This window comes from Terrapene carolina, unplaced genomic scaffold (assembly GCF_002925995.2).
Source record: "Terrapene carolina triunguis isolate 2854851 unplaced genomic scaffold, T_m_triunguis-2.0 Scaffold69, whole genome shotgun sequence".
Taxonomy (NCBI): Eukaryota; Metazoa; Chordata; order Testudines; family Emydidae; genus Terrapene; species Terrapene triunguis.
This window is the reverse complement of record NW_020664420.1, coordinates 15,314,870-15,329,456: the sequence shown is the minus strand read 5'-3', so window position 1 is coordinate 15,329,456 and position 14,587 is coordinate 15,314,870. Positions and strand designations below refer to the sequence as shown.

General features: G+C 44.0%; 1 protein-coding gene across 4 annotated transcripts in view; it reads right to left on the bottom strand.

The window, feature by feature from the left end:
* The window catches only part of ZNF532 (zinc finger protein 532), an 86,141-nt gene extending 79,207 nt beyond the window's left edge, over positions 1-6,934 (bottom strand). The window contains exons 1-2 of one of the 4 annotated variants that reach the window (XM_024217455.2): positions 6,834-6,934; positions 3,928-4,035 (exon numbers count right to left, since the gene is read on the bottom strand). The gene's annotated coding sequence lies outside the window, so the exon portion shown is untranslated. Of the gene's footprint in view, positions 1-3,927; positions 4,036-4,440; positions 4,516-6,833 lie in introns of those variants that run through there. The other 3 variants (XM_024217456.2, XM_024217457.2, XM_024217458.2) reach the window with 3 other exon arrangements.
* Between the last annotated feature and the right edge of the window lie 7,653 nt (positions 6,935-14,587).

The window sequence follows — 14,587 nt, the reverse complement described above, 5'->3', positions numbered from 1 at the left end:
TATTTCCTATGCTTCTAACAGCTAACTGTTGGCAATTGTTGTTTTGTTTTTAAATTATGGGTACTATATCTTGGAATTTTTTAATGTCGGATTTGTGGAAAGGTTAGTTTAATTATAACAATTGTGAAATCAAAAACTAACAAAGCCTCCATATTTAAAAAAAAAATCAAATCACACACAGATATTTTCTACTATTTAAAAAAAAAAAATCACTGGTGATTTATGTCTCTTCGGAAGCTTGAAAATCTACTTCCTCCTCCAATCATCAATTGTCTACAAAGTGGGCTGTTAACGTAGAATTAACTTCTTAGTGGAGACAGAGGGGGGAGAAAGTGAAAGGAGAAGAAGGGGAATTCTCTGGAGTTTCAACTGGAGTTCTCACTCCTAACGGCCTACTTCTTGGTTGTGTTTTTGTTGTTGTTGTTGGGGTTGTCTTTTGTACTTTTTATTAAGGCAAAGTTACAAAAGTTACATTGTACATTACTTGCTCAGGATCAGGTTTTCAAAGAACCTGGCCAACTCCTCCTCTGAGTACACTAGGAAGGGTGCCAAATTTCTAAATACCCATTCCTCTTTTTGGTTCTTCTCTTCTGTACATGCTTTGTGTGCCCATGTCCCATTCTTCTAGTCAAAAAGAACCAAATGTGGTTTTTCAAACTTAGTTATTGCCAATCTTTGGTTGGCAGCAAGAGGGCAGATTTTTCACTAACATGATAATAATAAATAGCATTTACCAGTAGATCTCAAAGCACTTTGCAAGGGTCAGTATCATTATCCTCATTTTAGAGATGGGGGAACTGAGACAGGAAATGACTTGCCCAAAGTGACTCAGCAGGTCTGCAGCAAAGCCAGGAACAGAACTCAGGTCTCCTAACTCCTCGTCCAGTGCTCTATTCTCTAGGCCAGTGGTCCCCAAATTTTTCAGGGGTACCCGTCTACATGACCACCCACAGGAGCTGGCTCCCGTGGGGGGAAGAGGGAGACGTGAACAGGAGTAAGGGGGCTGGGAATAGGGCTGCAGCTGGGGTCAGGAACGGAGCCGCGGCTGGGGGCAGGGCCGGGAACGGAGCCCCAGCTGGGGACCAAGGCTGGGAGCGGGGATAGGGCTGGAAGCAGAGGTGGGGGTGGGGAGGGGCTAGGTTAAACTCCCTCCCTGCCCCCATGACTGCTAGCCTGGACCCACCATGCCCTCCCACAAACGGTTCTCTGCACCTCCACCCCACAGTTTGGGGAGCGCTGCTCTAGTCTAGGCCATGACAAAGCACTGCTTTCCCACTGACCCTCTGAAGCTGAGCAGACCACCTCCACAGTAAAACAGTGGAGGAAGATGACATGTAAAATTGCCTACATTTTGCTAACAAATTTGCTTAAATAAGGTACGTCAAGTTTTGGGTCTATCAGCCGCAATAGTTTCTCTTTAAACTGAAGACAAGCCCCAAAACCATCTAAATCCCAAACACTTCTCTTTTTGCATGCTGTTTTGAAAGATTATTACAAAAATAGCTCTCTCCTACTCTGATATCTTTTGTATGTAAAATGGGCTGAAACTTTAAGTTACAGACACCTGAACATAAGAATTTATAATGGTAACTTAACAGCTCTTGAAATCCTGAATCTAATGAAAAAGAGAATAATATTCTAATTACACTTTCTTCCATTTATTTCCTCCACTCAGACTAATACAGTCTTCTGCAAACTGGATGGCAATTCTTGCTCAAAAGCAGCATGAAGCAGCTACAGGGAATCTCAGTGAGAGCACTCCAAATCAGGCAAGGCCTGTCTGTGCAACACCAGCAAAGAGAACAGGCCCTGAAAACATTAGGGTCAATATTTTTACATTCAGTTCCAGGAATCAGTATGCATATGTATGTTCTACCTTACAGTCATACTTCCAAGAAACAGAAACCTAGCTGTTCCATTCAAAGGAGACCTGGAACCTGATAAATCATTATCCCTCTGTTCAAGATCAAATACCCCAGATAATCCTCAATCCAAGATGAGCTCATGATTACTGATACAGACGACCAACCCTCTAACATTAAGCAGTATTTTCAACTGAAAAAGCTGGCCTACGTGGAAAAAACAAAGCCACCAGAAGTACCATATAAACCAGCATCTATTCAGGTTTCTCATGTTACTGTATAAACTTCCTCGCAAATGTAAAATGTAAATAAGACATCCTTTGCAAAAAAAAAAAAAAAAAAAATGCATAATGCAGAATTAGTGCCAAAATTCAAATAAAACAGATACACTGAGTTTTGTTCAATTCAATTATCTACAGTTTTAAAATAGTTTACTATTCTGGTGGGGAAAAATGAAATGAAATGAAAGGTGTTCCCATGTAACCATATGAATTTCAGCTGACACTTGGAAAAGAGCATGCATCATCATCAGCAATAAATACTATTCCTATTATGCAACATGGATTTGTGTTTGCAAGCAGAATTCTGCTACAGATGTTTATAGTCAAATATAGAACCTCTGCACTCAGAAATTATGTAAACTATTAAAAGAAATCATAGCACAGTGATTTGTTAGGCATTTTACTCCACCATGCAAGCTATTCATTACCCTATCAAATTTGAGAAACACAATATATTATACCTACATATAAAACTACATAAAATATATTCTGGCTAAACATTTAACATGCCACTTTCATTATATCACAATTCACTTCCAAATACCTTATGTAATCTACTGCAGTCAGAAATGAAAAGGTTCCTTTATATTTGTCACTCTTTGATATAGACACCCTGCCTATCAACAGCCACCATACAACTTACCCAATCCAAAAATTCTCAAGGCTTTTAAGACTGTCTACTTTATTCTGCTGAACACAAAGAAAAAAAACTCATTTCACACTAGAATAAAATACATTTTCAATATTTTTCCTCCATATTTTTCTTGACTGTAGATTTATAAAACCAGCTTACAGCCAGGACTGGTTAGCTTTGTGAAAATCATACTGGATAAGATTCGAGAGTTGCTGATTTCCTGTTTTAGGAAGTAACAGTTCTAGCAAAAGAATCCCCAAGGCAAAATATTTAGTGTTCCAGTGTGTAAGCTCTAACAGCCTTTGTTCTTCCCTTTGCTATAATCATTACTGCTTTCTTCTCTCCCTCTACCTCTCTCTGAAGCCTCCAGCTTTCAGTATAAGATGCAAATGCCAGCTCAAATCTAAGTACACATTTATTTTTTAGATGACAAAAAAAACTTGTCCATTATCCATTGCTGTGAAGCTTTGGTTAAAAGTAGTCATCCCTTAGCAGCTGATGCACTGCCCATTCCTATTCTTATTTCATAACTGCTCAATATTATAATTATGTCATTAATAATCCACTGGAACGCCATCAAAGCTCTAAAATATATCCTTCCACTTGGCTGCGAAATTCTCTTGGTGTAATACAGTTTAAGAAACACAATCAACTTGGTATGTTTTATATATATTATACACCTATACATAAAACATATATAAAATACTGGTATTACATTAAAGTCGTTAGTTCAGAAATAATAAGTAGGCTACCTAGATTTGGCCATGCAATCAATATTTATAAATAATTAGATGGAAAATTCTAAATGTGTAATGCTGTACTGCAATGCAGAATAGTTCAGTGCCATGTGGTCCACAATTTATGATTGTCACTCAGAGGCCTATTCTGTATGACTGAACAGTGAAAAAATCCTCCTCTATGAGATATATAAATGAAGATATTGTATTTAGCCTGGGTATCAGTAAGTCTTTACAAACAACAGCTTTAATCCCATTAAATTTGGATGAGGTTAATAGTATTTCTTCACCTACATTTAAACCATTGTTTCTTCGCCAATGTGTCAAGTGTGCAATCAGGAGTCAGATTTAGTTTTTGTATACATGTAGCTTCATACTGTTGTTATAGTCATACTCAAAATGCCATATCTCACCTTGTGAACCTTGACCTTTGAAAGATTTTTAGCCAATGCTCAGTTATTGTCAGAGATGCATTACCTCTGCAAATATGAAAGGGTTAAAGGCAGCCCCAATCAATAGGCCTACAAGAAAGAAAAAAAAAAAGAGTATGCCTTACAGCATCTTTGCAATGCTTTTATGCACAATTCTACAACAATACTGTTTCCTTTGGCCTTTAAGACACAGCACCCCCCTTCACATCTTATAACGAAGAAAACCGTAAGACAACACCCTGTAAATAAAACAGCATGCAAAGCAGCATTCTTCAGTCACAAGCATAACTACAATTACAAATCATTCAATCCATTTTTATTTAGTTTAACCAGTGTCCCACCCTTGCAAAGCAAAAATATTTTAATAAGGGTCATAAATCTCAGCTCTTGCCCATTCTTTAAACATAAAAAGGAATGAAAAGCTAAAGTAATCTCAGTTACTGCAAATATGTAAATTTATATACAGAATCCTTTATGACTACATTAGCCACATACCAGTGCTGTGTGTCTAAAGTGTGCATTCACATACTGTTTTGGGATGGTATCTTTCTGCAAGCTCCTCTGCTTTTGGCTGCCATGAAGGGAGGAAGCTATCCCACTGTAGTAGCTCAGTGACTGCATTGTGTTCAGGAGCTGATCTGCCTCAAACCAGTTTCAGCCGGTTCTGGTCACCCTACATAAAAAGCTATGGCAACCCTCGCTGAGTTGCCAACAAGTCCCTGAAAATCGCAGGGGCTCTTTTCTTCTTTGGGTGTGGGGGTGATTTCAATTATGTCCCCCTATTTCAATTATATCCCCACTGCATACAAACATCCTTACACCCCAACTCCACCCCACAAACATTCCCTTCCTCTCCTCCCCCACTTACCTCCCACAACCTGGCTGAAAGCTGTGAGCTGTGTGTCTGTAGCTAACAAAGAGACTGCAATAAAAATCCTCATAGGATCTCTCTTGCTGCACAAGGCAGACTCGGCCGCAGCAGTGGGGTGACTGCTAACCAAGGTCTTCTCTGTCTCCACTCCCTACAGTCAGGGTGGCTGCCGATTAACGTCATAACTGCCCCCTCATGCCATCAGCTCTGGGGTGGCAGCTAACCAAGGTCTTCTCCTTCCCATCCTCCCACCTCTTCACAGTATTTGGGGCAACACTAACAAGTGTTTTCTCCCTCTACACATCATTTTTCTCCCCACCCCACAATCCACTTCCAGAAGAAATCACTTCTTTGTCCCCTCCCCACGCCCAACAGCACTGTGGTGGCTTCTTTTGCCTCTCAACCCTCTTTAGGGCACAGGTGGAAAAGAGTTGTTAACCAAGATCTGATCTTCCCCCACACCTTCACAAAGCACAGGGGGCAGGGAGAGGGTGCTGCTAACCGAAGTCTTCTCATCTCCCACAACCCCCATCCCCAAATATGACTCCGTCCTGATCAAGGTCCACTCAACTCCCCAAAGGTCTGGAATGGCTCCTCATCAAGGCCTTTTCTGCACCCACCCCTCTCAGCACTGGGATAGTTCCTAACCAAGTGCCCCTCTTTCTCCTCCATCCTCTAATCCAGGGCCTGGCTTCCTCAACACACACTTGAGGGTGGCTCCAAATCAAGATCTTCTATGCCCCCATTGCTGTCCTGTCCACCATCAATCTTTTCTGTGCCCTTTCCCATGCCCTCAGTGAGGTGGCGCCTCAACATGATTTTCTCTGCACCACCCCAACCAATCCCCCCATTGGTATAACTTATCACCGTTTTTTCCCCTCCAACACTTCCTCTTAAAGAAGCAGCTCCTGACAAAAGTCTTGTCTCTCTCTGATCCTCACCCCATCTTCTCCCCACACAGAAGTGGTTCATAGCCACAGTCTTCTCTACATCCCTCACACTCATCTCCTCCCCACTCTGGGGCGGCTCCTAATCACAGTCTTTTCTGGTTCACTCACTTCCCATGCCTTCCCCTCTCTGGGGCAGATCAAAACCACAATCTTCTCTGCATCCCTCGCCCCCATCCCCTCAATACACCGGGGCAGCTCCTAACCACGGTCTTCTTCACACCTGTCATCCTCATCCCTTGCCTGCACTGGGGGGCTCCTAACCATGGTCAGTCTCCTCCACACCCTTCACCCCCATCCCCACCCCTCACTGGGGGGCTCTTAACCACAGTCAGTCTCCTCCACACCCTTCACCCCCATCTCCACCCCTCACTGGGGGGCTCCTAACCACGGTCTCCTCCACACCCTTCACTCCCCCTCACTGGGGGGCTCCTAATCATGATCCCTTCTTCTCCCCACAATGGCAGATTCCCAACCAGTCTCCTCTGCACTCCTGGCCCCCATCCCCCTCCACACTGGGGGGAGGGGCTCCTAACTAGAATCCCTACATGCTCTCCAGCACCAAGCTAAAGCCCCTTCCTGTTCAGAGGGCAGGGGAGGCCTGGGTGGGGGCTGGAGGCCGCAGGGGCCTTGCCTGGAGGAGAGGGTGCTCCCCTGGGAGGCCGAGGTGCCTACGCCCTAACCCCTCCCGCGGCTGGAGGCAGGGGAGCCGCTAACTACCCCCCGCCGTGCTGGACTTTGCAGCCGTCAAGCCTTGGCAGCTGTACCGCTGCGGTGACCTCGGCCCTGCGCGCTGGCGCCGGCTGCCTCCCCTTTCCGGAGGAATCCTCCCGGGTGGAAGCCAGGGGACACCCTTTCCCCCTCCCCCCGGCGGCCCGGGAGCCCCCTGGGCGGCGGCGGCTGCTGCAGGAGCGGCGACGGCCGGGCCCGGGGAGAGAACCGCGGCTGCCGCACTCCAGGCCGCTCTGCCACAGCCCAGCGGGGCCTAGCGCGCGTGGGAGCAGCAGCCAGGCCCGGGGGAGAAAGCGAACCCGCTGCATGCACACGCCGCACCCCCCATGCAAACAGACCTGCTGCTGCCCTGCAGGGCCAGCGACCCGCACCCGGGGGGCTGCTCCTGCAAGGGGGACCTCGGGCAGACAGGGCTCAGGGCTCTCTCACTGCCACTGCAGCCTGCAGAGAGGCCTGGTTAAAAGATGGTTGAACATAATGGCAGAGAGAGAGAGAGACACTCTGGCTGGGACTGGAGGAAAAGGTGGGGGTGGGGGGGTGCCTCTGTGGCTTGTCGAGAGAGGGGAGAGATCGCCCGTGTGATCCGATTTTAAGCTTCTCCCTTGCATGGAAAGAGGTTAGGGGCTTTTAGAGGTGTGTTTGGAGCATTTCCTTTGACAATCAGGGACTCCTTGGGGGACAGAGGAGAGACGGAGAGAGGGTGAAGGAGTTAAAAGCCAACCCTACATGTCTAAACCGCAGACAAGGGGAGCTCAAGTGCACTGCTGGCTTAACAGGGGATCTGCCATTTAGGGTTTAAAAAAAAAAAAAACAACTTGTTCTTTAGGAACCAGACTGAGCAGGCCCAGGGAAAGAGTTTATATATATAGGTTGCCAGCTAGGATTCATGGTTTTAGTTTTTCCAAATTGAAGACTGAAAATGGTGTTGGCTAAAATGTCAATTACACAAATATGAATTTTAAAAATAAATTAGCAGTGAGACAAGCTAATTTTTTTCTTAATGATCACAGAGGTTGTTACAGCTAGAAACTGAGAACTTGACATTTGAAATTCAGAGCAGAAAAATCCCACTGACTTCAATAGGAAATGGGGGTGAGCATGTTTCCTCCTTTCACAATCTTTTCTGTTTTATTCCTTCTTTACCTATGTTAAAAAGCCTCCAGTCTCAGAGGGTTCCGTTAGTTGTTACAGCACAGGAATCAGATCTGGGTTTTGTTTTCCCCTCTTCCACTGACTTGCTATGACCACAAACAAAGCAAAAACTTCTTTGTACCAGTTTCATCACCACCTGTAAAATGGGGACAATATTTCCTTTCCTCACAGGGCCACTGTACAGCTTTGTGAAGCTATTTGACGTCCCTGGCCGGAAGATGCTATGGAAGAATAAAAATTATTATTTATTGTAAAGTGGAAGAAAGGAGTTATTTTTTTCTGACTCCTGCAGTAATCAATTTACAACTTAAACATGAGATTTGATTAGACTTATTTTGGCATGCATGGGGAGATTGAAATTCCATATTTTAAAATAAAATGTTATCTTTTTTATCAGTATCACTGTAGATTAATACACCAGGAGGAACTTAAAATATCTGCACATGCTTTGTAACATTATTGCCCATCATTTGCATTTCACCTACTGTGGACACTGGACAATGAAAACAGTTTCACTTTTGATTCTTGGCAGTTTCACTTTCTGCCTCACAGGAGAATGTTTAAATCCAACCTTAAGGGCTGGCTCATAGAAGCTGGTGCTTCCAATCTTCAATAGAGTTTTGAATCTTAGCTGTTATAAACCCCTTGGCTTTTTGACTTTTTTTTTTTTTAACAAAACATAATTTTGTCCTATATTGACTTCAGTGTCCCCTAACTACAAATATTATTGATCATAAAATTATCCAGCCTCTTTAAAAAAAGTACTCTATAGTATGACTGATCTCTTGTGGCATGAGTTCTATGAGCTGACTACAGGCTGCATGTAGAAATAGCCTTTTGTTCATTGTAAAGCTGCCTGCCATTAATTTTATTGTTTGATCCTTTTTCTCTGATAATGGGACAGCATATTTTACAAGTGTACAGTATTAGTCTTTGAAACTTTATATATGAATGACTAATTATAGCATCATAATAGTAGCATTGTTACATTTAAAATAGGTGTTACCATTTTACTCTATATACTTTGGCATGAACTTCTGGTATTTTTTGCAAGTATATAGAAATTTGTCATATGCACACTTGATAATCATGAATGCTACACAAAAAGAACAGGAGTACTTGTGGCACCTTAGAGACTAACTGTTCTTTTTGCGGATACAGACTAACACGGCTGCTACTTTGAAACCTGTCATTATGCAAGGCACTGCAGTTAGCGGTATAGAGTGGAAATCCATCAACACCATGAATGCTACAGTAACATTCCACATAAGACTGCCGAAAACAGCATAGATGCAATAAGCGCTACCAAATTATCATTAAGGTACCATCTTAGGGAAGGATGCTTTTATTAGAAGATTTGTTTTAAAAGGCCCTAGTTCTTCAGATTCATTCACTTGGGACAGATTATCCACTCACATGTATGGGTTTGCAGGATCAAGACCTTAACTTGCTTATAATCTTAATCAAAATAATAAATGATTAGTGCAATAAATTAATTACAGGCACAATATTGATCCAGTGTAAGTTTGGCACATTTTAGAGTAAGTATTTGAATGAATTTGGCAAACAATAATATGAATAAACTAAGGCTGTCGATTAATCGCAGTTAATTCACGCGATTAACTCAAAAAAATTAATCACAATTTAAAACATTAATCGTGATCAATTGCACTGTTAAATAATAGAATACCAACTGAAATTTATTAAATATTTTTGGATGTTTTTCTACATTTTCAAATGTATTGATTTCTATTACAACACAGAATACAAAGTGTACAGTGCTCACTTTACATTATTATTTTTATTACAAATATTTGCACTGTAAAAATGATAAAATAGTATTTTTCAATTCACCTCATACAAGTACTGTCCTGCAATCTCTTTATCGTGAAAATGTAACGTACAAATATAGATTTTTTTTGTTACATAACTGCACGCAAAAACAAAACAATGCAAAACTTTAGAGCAGGGGTAGGCAACCTATGGCATGCATGCCAAAGGCGGCACACAAGCTGATTTTCAGTGGCACTCACACTGCCCAGGTCCTGGCCACCAGTCTGGGGGGCTCTGCATTTTAATTTAATTTTAAATGAAGCTTCTTAAACATTTTAAAAACCTTATTTACTTTACATACAACAATAGTTTAGTTATATATTATAGACTTATAGAAAGAGACCTTCTAAAAACGTTAAAATGTATTACTGGCACGCAAAACCTTAAATTAGAGTGAATAAATGAAGACTCGGCACACCACTTCTGAAAGGTTGCCGACCCCTGCTTTAGAGCCTACAAGTCCACTTAGTCCTACTTCTTGTTCAGCCAATCACTAAAACAAACAGGTTTGTTTACATTTACGGGAGATACTGCTGCCTGCTTCTTATTTACAATGTCACCTGAAAGTGAGAACAGGCGTTCACGTTGCACTTTTGTAGCCAGCGTTGCAAGGTATTTACGTGCCAGATGTGCTAAACATTCGTATGCCCCTTCATGCTTCGGCCATCATTCCAGAGGACATCTTTCCATGTTGATGATGCTCGATAAAAAAATAATGCATTAATTAAATTTGTGACTGAATTGTGTATTTCCTGTTCTATTTTACCCGCTTTCTGCCATATATTTCATGTTATAGCAGTCTCGGATGATGACCCAGCACATGTTCGTTTTAAGAACACTTTCACTGCAGATTTGACAAAACACAAAGAAGGTACCAATGTGTGATTTCTAAAAATAGCTACAGCACTCAATCCAAGATTGAAGAATCTGAAGTGCTGTCCAAAATCTGAGATGGACGAGGTGTGGAACATGCTCTCAAAAGTCTTAAAAGAGCAGTACTCAGATCTGGAAACTGCAGAACCCGAACCACCAAAAAACAAAATAACCTTCTGCTGGTGGCATCTGACTCAGATAATGAAAATGAACATGTGTCTGCTTTGGATTGTTATTGAGCAGAACCCGTCATCAGCATGGATGCATGTCCTCTGGAATAGTGGATGAAGAATGAAGGGACATATGAATTTTTAGCACATCTGGCACGTAAATATCTTGCAACACCAGCTATAACAGTACCATGAGAATCAGGACCGGCTCCAGGGTTTTGGCTGCCCCAAGCAGCCAAAAAAAAAAAAAAAGCTGCGATCGCGATCTGCGGCGGCAATTTGGCGGGAGGTCCTTCGCTCCGAGTGGGAGTGAGGGACCGTCCGCCGAATTGCCGCCAAATACCTGGATGTGCCACCCCTCTCCGGAGCGGCCGCCCCAAGCACCTGCTTGCCAGGCTGGTGCCTGGAGCCGGCCCTGATGAGAATGCCTGTTCTCACTTTCAGGTGACATTGTAAACAAGAAGCAGGCGACATTATCTCTTGCAAATTGTAACCAAACTTGTTTGTCTGTGCGATTGGCTGAAGTAGGACTGAGTGGACTTGTAGGCTCTAAAGTTTTACATTGTTTTATTTTTGAATGTAGTTATTTTTTTGGACATAATTCTACATTTGTAAGTTCAACTTTCATAATAAAGAGATTGCACTACAGGACTTGTTTTAGGTGAATTGAAAAATACTATTTCTTTTCTTTTTTTACAGTGTAAATATTTGTAATAAAAATAAATATAAAGTGAGCACTGTACACTTTGTATTCTGTGTTGTAATTGAAATCAATATATTTGAAAATGTAGAAAACATCAAAAAATATTTAAATAAATGGTATTCTATTATTGTTTAACAGCACAATTAATTGCATGATTAATCACGATTAATTTTTTTAATCCCACGATTAATCACGATTAATTTTTTTAATCACTTGACAGCCCTAGAATAAATTAGTTCATGTTCTAAGGGACTTGTTTTATATTTAATCTAAGGACCCCATCTTTCATTTAGCTCTGCACAGGCACAGGAGTCTGCCTGTACTGAACCAGTTTCAGAATCAGGCCCTAACGTTTATGACATTCTATTATCTTCCTGATAAGTAAAATGTTTTTTCCCTGATGTTTTTAACATTAAATCAAAAATGAAAACTAGTTTCTCTTTTCTTTTACTGGATCCCATATGCTGCTTGTATCCTAAGATAAGCAAGGTGACAGCTGCCAACAGTAGTCCTAGAAATATTAATATTTAAAATGTTCTGTTCAAATATGTTCCACAGTTTATACACAGGTAAAGCATTCCTGAGCATCCTGTCTTTCAGGCTGCTTTACTTTTCTCCTTCCACTCTGATGTCCTTGACATCTTTGGGGAAGGAAAACTCTGGGTACGTCTACACTGCAAAAAAAAAAAAAAAAAAAACCCACAGGAACCCGGGTCAGAGCCCGGGTCAACTGACTGGGTTAATGCTACAGGGCTAAAAATAGCAGTGTAGACATTCCCACTTGGGCTTGAGCCTGGGCTTTGAAACTGGTAACAGGGGTGAGTCTCAGGGTATGTCTACACTACAAAATTAGGTCGGATTTATAGAAGCCGGTTTTATAGAAACCGGTTGTATGCAGCCGATTGTGTGTGTCCCCACATAAAATGCTCTAAGTGCATGAAGTCGGCGGACCGCGTTCACAGTACCGAGGCTAGCGTCGACTTCCGGCGCATTGCACTATGGTACCTATCCCACAGTTCCCGGAGTCTCCGGCGCCCATTGGAATTATGGGTTGAGATCGCAATGCCCGAATGATGCAAAGCAGTGCCGCGAGGGGTTCTGGGTACATTGCGTCAGGCCCCTCCCCCGCCGTCACAGCAACGGCAGACAATAAATTCGCGCCTTTTTACCTGGGTTACCTGTGCAGACAACATACCACGCCAAGCATTGAGCCCGCTCAGCTCAGCTCACCGTCACCATATGTCTTCCGGGTGCCGGCAAACGTGGGACTGCATTGCTAAACAGCAGCAGCAGCTTACTGCCTTTTGGCGGTAGACGGTGCAGCATGACTGGTAGCCTTCATTGGCGATCTGGGTGCTGGCAGCTGTGGGGCTGGCAGCCGTGGGGCTGCATTGCACCAGCCCCTTGCCTTTTGGTAGAAGATGGTATATTACGACTGGTATCCGTCGTCGTCGTACTGCAGTGGCTGTCGATCATGGGCACCCGGGCAGACAATGATGGTTATCAGTCGTAGTATGCTATTTTCTGCCAGGCGCCCTGTTAGATCATTGCATGTTAGCAGAGTCGTAGCATGCTATTTTCTGCCAAGTGCCCAGTATTGTCTGCTAAGCACCCAGAAGAGGCCGATGGCGATCTGGGTGCTGGCAGACATGGGGCTGGCAGACGTGGGGCTAGATTGCTACACAGCAGCAACCCCTTGCCTTTTGGGCAGTAGATAGCATATTACGATTGGTATCCATCATTGTCATATTGCAGTGGGTATCAGATCGTGCAATAGACCTGAAGGCTTACTGCCAAGCGCCCAGTATTTGCTGCCAAGCACCCAGAAAATGCCAAGGGCTATCAGTCATGCTGCACCGTCGTCTTAAGATGTAAAAAATAGATTTATTCTGCATTCATTTGCTTCCCCCCTCCCTCCTGCTAAACCCAGGCTTTTGAGTTCAATCTTTGGGGGGGGGGGCATTCTGTGTGACAGTTGTTTGTCTTTCTCCCTGATGCAAAGCCACCTTTCTTGATTTTAATTCCCTGTACCTGTACGCCATGTCGTCACTCGCCCCTCCCTCTCTTCCTACCTGTACGCCATGTCGTCACTCGGCCCTCCCTCCCTCCCTCCCTTCATCCCCTGGTCCGTCAGATACTACTTTCGCGCCTTTTTTCAGACCAGACGCCATAGCCAGCACTGGGATCATGGAGCCCGCTCAGATCACCGCGGCAATTATGAGCACTATGAACACCACGCGCATTGCCCTGGAGTATATGCAGAGCCTCCTGGACATGCCAAAGCCAAACCAGGACCAGCTGAGGAGGAGGCGATTGCAGCGCGGCGACGATAGTGATGAGGAAATTGACATGGACCTCTCACAAGGCACAGGCCCCAGCAATGTGGAAATCATGGTGTTACTGGGGCAGGTTCATGCCGTGGACCGCCGATTCTGGGCCCGGGAAACAAGCACAGACTGGTGGGACCGCATCGTGTTGCAGGTCTGGGACGATGCCCAGTGGCTGCGAAACTTTCGCATGCGTAAGGGCACTTTCATGGAACTTTGTGACTTGCTTTCCCCTGCCCTGAAGCGCCAGAATACCAGGATGAGAGCAGCCCTCACAGTTGAGAAGCGAGTGGCGATAGCCCTGTGGAAGCTTGCAACGCCAGACAGCTACCGGTCAGTCGGGAATCAATTTGGAGTGGGCAAATCTACTGTGGGGGCTGCTGTGATCCAAGTTGCCAGGGCAATGAGAGACCTGGTGATATCAAGGGTAGTGACTCTGGGAAACGTGCAGACCATAGTGGATGGCTTTGCTGCAATGGGATTCCCAAACTGTGGCGGGGCGATAGACGGAACCCATATCCCTATCTTGGCACCGGCGCACCAAGCCACCGACTACATAAACCGCAAGGGGTACTTTTCAATGCTGCTGCAAGCCCTGGTGGATCACAAGGGACGTTTCACCGACATCAACGTGGGCTGGCCGGGAAGGGTACATGATGCTCGCGTCTTCAGGCAGTCTCTTCTGTTTCGAAAGCTGGAGGAAGGGACTTTCTTCCCGGACCAGAAAATAACCATTGGGGATGTTGAAATGCCTATCGTTATCCTTGGGGACCCAGCCTACCCCTTAATGCCATGGCTCATGAAGCCGTACACAGGCAGCCTGGACAGTAGTCAGGACCTGTTCAACTACAGGCTGAGCAAGTGCAGAATGGTGGTGGAATGTGCATTTGGCCGTTTAAAAGCGCGCTGGCGCAGCTTACTGACTCGCTCAGACCTTAGCGAAAAGAATATCCCCATTGTTATTGCTGCTTGCTGTGCGCTCCACAATATATGTGAAAGTAAGGGGGAGACATTTATGGCGGGGTGGGAGGTTG